This window comes from Microcaecilia unicolor, chromosome 2, assembly GCF_901765095.1.
Source record: "Microcaecilia unicolor chromosome 2, aMicUni1.1, whole genome shotgun sequence".
NCBI lineage: Eukaryota > Metazoa > Chordata > Amphibia > Gymnophiona > Siphonopidae > Microcaecilia > Microcaecilia unicolor.
In genome coordinates, this window is record NC_044032.1 from 19,136,210 (window position 1) to 19,144,917 (window position 8,708).

Consider the following 8,708-nt stretch of genomic DNA (forward strand, 5'->3'; position numbering starts at 1 on the left):
TGGATGTACCTCTCTTTTCATGCATTCTAAATAGCTTGGTCCCTGCAAAAAATGCTGTATTTGTATGTATGCATATCTGTCCTGAGGCCGTAGTCTTCTACTAGTCTGTCAAATGGTATCATATCTGCACCCATATGTAACTGCCCACACATATCTAATCCCAATTCTGCCCACCTGCAAAACGTAGTGTTACCCACTCCCGGGCTAAAGCTTGGGTTATCTACTATAGGTGCCAACCCAGACACCACGGGCTGGCGGCCCTCAAACATACGATCCCAATAGTGGAATGTGGCTTGAACTGTCGGTGGGAACTTGTCAACCTGTCCTCTGTGTTTACTCGGGAGCCACATTACATGTCCCAATGTTCGCGTCCCAACCAATGCTTGTTCAATTTTCACCCATATTTTGTGATCTTCCTTTCGGAACCACTCCACCGCTGCTCTCGACTGTGCAGCACAGTAGTACCCATATAAGTTGGGCACCCCCAGGCCTCCATCCCTTTTATTTTTGTATAAGAAAGCTCGTGGCAAACGCGGTCTTTTGTTGTTCCAGATAAATCTGACCAGACTATCCTGTAACCTTGAGAGAAAGGTTCTTGGGAGTCTAAGTGGTATCACCTGGAACAAGTACAACAGCCGAGGTAAAATATTCATTTTAAGGGCCGCTATTCTCCCAATCCAAGATAAGCTCATTGGCGTCCATCTCTCCAAATCCCGCTGTATTTCTTTCTGAAGGCCCGGATAATTGGCATTGAACAACGCCGACAAGTTATGCGGAATCTGCACCCCCAGGTATCTTAGTTCCCGTTCCTCCCATTTAAAAGTAAAAGATGTTTTCAGTGATGTTAGCATGGCCTCTGGCACTCCCACAGCTAGCCCAATTGACTTACTCGCATTAAGTTTATAGCCTGACACTCGAGTATATCTCTCTATCTCTCACATAACGTTGGGAAGGGATATCAGGGGTTTGGTTAGTGACAATAGTACGTCGTCTGCGAATAATGCAATTTTGTATTCCCGTCCTCCCACGCTAACCCCCGCTATATCTACATTCTCCCTTATGGCCTCGGCCAGAGGCTCCATCGCCAGTGCAAATAGGAGAGGGGACAAAGGACATCCCTGCCGTGAACCACGTTCCAGCTTGAAAGCCCCTGAGTTTCCCCCGTTGATTCATACACACGCCCCAGGGGAGGTATAAAACGCCCGAATCCAAGTTCTGTAAAACTGTCCAATCCCTACTCTCTGCAGAACCCTGTCCAGATAGCCCCAGTGGACCCTATCGAATGCCTTTTCGGCGTCTAATCCTAACAGCAACATCGGGCTAGCTTTCTTTTGTGCTTGAAACACCAGGTCCAGCGTTCTACGGATATTGTCTCCTGCCTGTCTTTTAGCTACAAAGCCAACTTGGTCTGGGTGGATCAAGCATGGTAACACCCTTCCCAGTCGATTCGCTAGTACCTTTGCTAATATTTTGACATCTGCGTTAAGTATTGAAATTGGTCTATACGCTGCACAGTCAGTTTTATCTTTGCCTGGCTTCGGAATGACTGCCACCCATGCCTCCATCATGGTCTTAGGGAGGGGAAAGCCCTCTCTCACAGAGTTAATGACCAATGCAAGGTATGGGGCCACCGTTCCCCCAAATGTTTTAAAAAACTCATTGGTGAATCCGTCAAGACCAGGTACCTTCCCGGTTGGCAGATCTTTGATAACCTGAAGGACTTCAGCCACCTGCACCGGAGCATCTAAATCACTCTTTTGTTGTTCTGTCAGTCCCCCTAGTCCCCTCTCCTTCAGGTAGTCCTCAATTTCATCTGTCTGTACAGCGGCATCCTCCGAGTACAGAGATTCATAATATTGTGCAAATCTTTCCCTAATCTGTGTTGAGGTATGTAGCATAGTTCCCTTATCGTCCTTCACTCTCAAGATGTGTCTATCTGCTCTCAGCTTTCTTAATTTATTAGCCAATAACTTCCCAGGTTTGTTTGTGGACTCATAGTACACCTGTTTCAACCGTGCATGTACAAATTTCAAGCTTTCCTCATGGATATCTGCTATCTCCATTCTCAGTGCTTGGAGCCCTCGGTAATCAGACACCGAGCCAGAGGCCCTGTATCTGGCCTCCAAGGCCCCCAATCTCTCCATGCACTGGGCCAGCCGTTCTTTACGTATTCTATTCTTCTGGCTAGCACACTTAACAAAAAATCCCCTGGCTTCCGCCTTAAAGGCGTCCCACACTATGTCCAAGGCCGGCCCTGAGTCCATATTATGCAGAAAGTACTCTTGCAAAACTGCTATACATTTAGCCACCACTGCTGGGTCCTGCAAAAGAGAGTTATTAAGTGTCCATCGCCTGTCCCTCGTCTCTTCTGTCAAAGAGGGGAGGCCAACCCACATTGGCGCGTGGTCTGAAATAGTAATATGACCTATGTGAGAATCCCCTCCCTCCTCCGAGAGAGTCTTATCAACAAATATATAATCCAATCTAGAATAAGACTGGTGTACCTGGGAATAATATGTGTAATCCCTCCCTCTAGGGTGTCCCACTCTCCATACATCATATAAACCCATCTCCTCCACAAAGATCTTCAGGGCTCGAGATATCTTCCAATCGGTTGGAGCTGGAGACTTTGACCTGTCTAGTCCAGGTTGCATGGTGGCATTAAAATCTCCAGCCACCAGCAACTTCCCTCTGGTAAAATTCTGCAGGTCTCTACGGAGTTGCCCAAAAAAGCGCTCCTGTCTCTCATTCGGAGCATACACATTAACTAGAGTGTACTCCTCCTGCTCTAAAAGGACGTGTAGGAAGAGATATCGTCCCTCCATTTCCCTTCTCACATGTAGTATCTGAACTTGTACATCCCTATGGAACATAATAGCCACCCCTCTCTTTTTGGCTCCCTTAGCATCAGAGGCAAAGTACACTGTCGGGTATTGCTTAAAGGCCAAGCACCTCGTGTGTTTTAAGAAATGGGTTTCTTGTAGGAACACCACATGTGGATGCATCACCCGCAACTCCCTCCCCAAGGCATGTCGCTTATATGGAGAGTTCAAGCCTTTTACATTATAAGTTAGTAATTTAAAATTAGCCATGGACCTCTGCTATTACATTGCCTTTTTTTTTTTATGAAGAATTTAAGTGAACTTCATATTCCACGGTCTTATGATCCTCTCCCTCCCTCCTATTCCCTTCCCAATCTATCCCCTTAACCTTATCCCACCCTCTCTCTACCCCTCCCCCATCCCTAATCCCCCCCCCCTCTATCATTTCCCACCAACTAGCGCTTAAGAGCACTACTTGGGAACCAGGAGAAAGAAACCCCCCCCAGCCGAATTTAAAATAATATGGTTCCTATGAACCCCCAGAGTATGACACTCAATCCCCCGTCCCCCAACCCCCCTTCATAAATCCTTTTCTTAATCCAACTGCAAGCCTCTCCCCATACTTTTATGCAACCCTTATTATCATCCCTCCAACTTCAAAATGCCTCCCCCATACTTCCCGGTAAGTAGTAAATTAGATAATTCACCCAGACCAGAGCCCAGTCTCTCATGTCTTGTCCACAGTCCTTTTGCTTGTTTTCTCCACGCGTTTCCACTTCTGCATCCGATTCTTGGTAGATGACGCCATACCCACAGGCACTGTATCTGTCGGGGTCAGTCCCGCTTCGCGCAGGGCCTTCCATGCAGCATCAACCTTTCTGCAGCGGACATTTTCTCCTTTTAACGCAAAGCAAAGAGCGAATGGGAAACCCTATCTGTAGACTATTTTTTCCTTCACCAGGATCTCTATAACCGGTTTCATGGCTCTCCTCTGGGTGAGGGTAAATATAGATAAATCCTGGTAAATCGCCACTCATGCTCCATTAAATTCCAGGGAAGGGTTTTGGCGCGCCCTCTGCCATATTTGGTCTTTGCTGACAAATGAAGTGAATCGGACCACTATGTCTCGTGGCCTGTTGTCTCTGCTTTTACCCAGCGCTCTATGGGCTCTGTCAATGCCCATGGCTGCAGCGTCGAAGCTCTCTCCCATCAGCTGCACGCATATGGTTCTCACCACCTTCTGGACATCTTCCATGTCCTCACTTTCCGGGACTCCCCTGAATCGTAAATTCTGCCTGCGCCCTCTATTCTCAAGGTCGTCCATCTGGTATTGTAGCTCCTCCGCCCTCTCGTCCAGCATCTTTAGTCTCCTGTCCACCTCTACGTTTTTCCCCTCCTGTTCATCTGCTTTCTCCTCCAGCAGCTCCACCCTGCTCCCCAGCTCCTTCAAGTCCGCGTTCAGTGCATCTACATGCTCCAGGATTTCTTCCTTAGATGCGCGGATTTCGGCGCGAATTACCTCCAGGCATTTTGTCAGGTCAGCCGGTATCAGGGCAGATTCACCGGCGCCATTGCGGGAACCGGCAGCTTCAGATTCAGCCATCTGTGAGCCTCGTGGTTTAGGAGAGGCTGGCTGTGTTAGGCCCCGTGCCACCTGCCTCGTCGAAAGGCGCTCATTGTCTCGCGGGAGGGCAGCGATTTTTTTACTCATAGTTATGGCGGAGTATCCACCGGCACACCGATGGCGTTTTTTCGACCGATTTGTCGAGGTTTAGCGCAGTTGTTGCTGTGTAAACGGCGAGGGATCGCGGAGCTAGAGGATCAAGCGTCCATTCGGCTGCGTGACGTCACTTCCTCTCCTAAAATTGCTTTTTTTAAAGCATAAACCAAAAGCAGTGTAACAAAAATTCATTAAGGAAAAGGAACACCCATATAAAATATAGAAAAGCAAACATTCACCGAAGAGGCTATCAAACACGCCAATGGAACGTGGGCCTTCATGAATCACTGAATGATTCTGATTGGGAGGTAATCTGGCCCTCAGCTCACTCAGTTTCCAAGTGTTGTCAAAGGTTGGACCTTATAATTAGGCATCATTCCCTATGTTTTATACTCTATGCTGAAGTGACTCGGATGTTGGTCGGGCTGTGGGGACAATAAGTTTTCCATATGTGGTTGTCCATTCATGGTTATTTTTTGGTAGCAGGTTCATGGGAAGATGACTTACTTTGTCACCCCTTCTTTGTCTCTTGGGATAGTAAGGCGATACAGCTTGGTAAGGGGTGATCGAGATCTGGCTGGCCATCTGATTGGAACTGGTTGCTACACGATAGAGTCTTTTTGGAAGGGGTCTCCTTCTTTGACCTTCTGGTTTGCACAAATGGTGGTGAGGCATTATCATGTTCTCCAAGGGGGAAAGCTGATGTTTGATATTGTTTGGGCTAAATATTGGAAAAACAGGGAGCAGTGTAGCCAGTTAAGTGGGCAATGTAATCTATATTATGTGAAATGATTCTAATTTTTAACTATACTAATGTTTTTGCCCTGTCAGAGCTTCAATATAGTCTTTTCTGTTTATACTTCTTGAAAAATGTGCATTTCCATGTGTATAATGGAAAATTTATCTTCCTCAGGCTTGCATATTTTCTTTGCTGTTCTGTATTTTGTAGAAGGTGCATTTCATGTTTGTAATGTTTTACTTGTTCACTTAAATAATGAGGTTAAACAACAAAACAATAACCTTTGGCTGCTGTGGGTGGATTCTGGACTGGTCTGGCAGGAATCAAGGACAGGAAATTAACAGCTGAGTCCAAATTTCCCCTTCCTTATCATGCATGCCAATACAGGCTGACCAAAATGGTTCAGTTTCAGCCAAACTGATCACCTGGTTTTGGCTGAAACCAAAGCTGAAAACTAAAGTTTGGTTGTGTGAATGTCGTGAACCAATGAGACCCAGTGGAGATGGTCAGAGCTTGCAGTTGACAGCCCTCTCCTAAGCCTACAGGAGCTTACTCCAGTGGCGTAGCCAAGGGTGGGCCTAGGTGGGCCCAGGCCCACCCAGTAGCAGCACACTTATGATGTGGCTGGCAGGGATTCCCAAGTCACACCAGCTGAAAACTCCCAACAACTGTTCCTCCTGCATACCTTGTAAATAGCAGATCTTCGCCTGCAGCAAGCAGTGACTGATACATACTGCTTACACCGGTCACACAGCCTTCCCTCTGACGTAGTGCCGCCTATGCGGAAACAGGAAGTTGCATCAATGGGAAGGCTGTGGGAACAACATGAGCAGTGTGCATGCAGGAGAGACCAAATCACCTGTGGAATGGGGCAGATTTCTGCCCATCCATCTTGGGCCCAGGCCCACCCAAAATTGGGTGTCTGGCTACGCCCCTGGCTTACCCTCCAGTCCCAGGAACTGCAAGCACAAGCTGACAACTCAGAGAGCCATTTTAACCAGGGCTTCTCAACAAGTCTGGCATGTTTAGGCTCACAAGTCAATGCAGATATAGTTAAATATCCTCAGAGACAGGAACTTTGTGAGAATGTGATGTAATAAACTGCGTGCTCATAAAGATTGTGCAAAGTATATGCATAGGCAGTCGGTGGCCCAACTGTTTGGGGAGGCTAAAGGGGGTGGGGTTAGGGACAGGGCTGGGTGGGGCTTACATTCATATAAAGTGGAGAAAAAAGGGGGGTTCAGTAACACCACCCAGCCAGCCCAAGATGATCGGACTATATAAGGCGTAGTAGGCCCGGCGCAACATCATCTAGCCCCCCCAAAAACTCCACACTATTAAATGGCCAAAATTAATATCAAAAATGGACTTGAAATGTCCTGAGGGTTAATAATGGACAAATTCCTGTATCCAAAAAGTTGAGATCACAGAGTATAAGTCATCACAAACAATATAGGAAAGACCAAAAGCATTAGGGGCTTATAGCCCATTTAGTTATCTTTAAACAAAAGAGATGTGCATGAAACAAAATATTTATTTTTTTATTTTGACTTGTAAAACCTTCAGAGTCAGTCAGCACCTACCTCTCTCTCCTGAAATCCAACGTACGTGCGCTGCGCCTACGTGCCACTTTGCACAAGACATTGTTTTTAGTTTGCAAATGCATTTGAGTTACTATCTGCATTAAGCTATGCGCATTGTTATTACTGTAATTTTTGTTTTCTTGTACTTTTGTGATGTGTGCACTTATTTACATACGCCCATCAATTATGTTTACGTTCGGCACAGACTTTTTTGTATATATATATATATATATACTAGTAAAAAAGGCCCGTTTCTGACACAAATGAAACTGGCGCTAGCAAGGTTTTCCTCGGAGTGTGTATGTTTGGGAGAGTGTATGTGAGAGTGACTGTTTGAGAGTCAGAGTGAAAGTGTGAGTGTGTGAGAGAGAGAGTGAGTCTCTCCCTGAGCCCTGCCCTCCCAATCCATGGCCATCCATGTTTCTCTGTCACCTGCCCCCTCCATTCATCCCTATCCTGCATTTCCCCTCTCTGCCTGAGGCCTGCCCTGCAATCCATATCCATCCATGCCCATCTGTCCCCTCCATTCATCCCTATCCAGCAATTCCCCTCTCCCTGAGTCCTGCCCTTCCAATCCATGCCCATCCATGCTCCTCTGTCACCTGGCCCCTCCATTCATCCCTATCCAGCAATTGTCCTCTCTCCCTTAGGCCTGCCCTGCAATCCATATCCATCCATGCCCATCTGTCCCCTCTATTCATCCCTATCCAGCAATTTCCCTCTCTCCCTAAGTCCTGCCCTCCCAATCCATGCCCATCCATGCTCCTCTGTCCTCTGCCCCTCCATTCATCCATTTCCAGCAATTCCCCTCTCTCCATGGGCACTGCCCCCTCCATTCATCCCTATCCAGCATTTCCCCTCTCTGCCTGAGGCCTGCCCTGCAATCCATATCCATCCATGCCCATCTGTCCCCTCCATTCATCCCTATCCAGCAATTCCCCTCTCCCTGAGTCCTGCCCTTCCAATCCATGCCCATCCATGCTCCTCTGTCACCTGGCCCCTCCATTCATCCCTATCCAGCAATTGCCCTCTCTGCCTGAGGCCTGCCCTGCAATCCATATCCATCCATGCCCATCTGTCCCCTCTATTCATCCCTATCCAGCAATTTCCCTCTCTCCCTGAGTCCTGCCCTCCCAATCCATGCCCATCCATGCTCCTCTGTCCCTTGCCCCCTCCATTCATCCCTTTTCAGCAATTTCCCTCTTTCCCTGAGCCCTGCCCTCCCAATCCATGCTCCTCTGTCCCCTGCTGCCTCCATTCATCCTTTTCCAGCAAGTCCCCTCTCTCCCTTCCATGGCCCCCCCTCGCATCCATGCTCCTCTCTCTCCCATGTCCCAGCCTGGCCCGCCCTCTTCTCCCCCCCCCCCCTTCGCATCCATGCATCCCTTTTTTGTTTTTTTTATTCTTTTTAACTTTACCTCCGTGGCGTTTCCGGCAGCGAAGCGTCAGGGAAGGAGGCGGCGCTCCCGACGTCTAGCTTTCCCTTCGCTGTGTTCCGCCTTTTTTTGAAGGCGGAACACAGCGAAGGGAAGGCTAGACGTCGGGAGCGCCGCCTCCTTCCCTGACGCTTCGCTTCCGGATTTGTTTGTTTAGACGCGAGGGCGGGGCAGAGACGGCTGGGTGGCTTCACACCACGAACGCCACGAACCCTACAGCCAGGGACTCACGTCAGATGGCTTCAGAACGTTGTCCTCATTAGAACGTTCACGGTGCGTTTTATTATATTAGATATATATATTTTTTTTTTTTTTTACAGAACTTAGCGCACAGTCTGTTTGCTTTATTTTTTTACACCTTTAAATTTTTTCTTTACATACAGTATGGCTGTTTTAGCCTTTTAACGT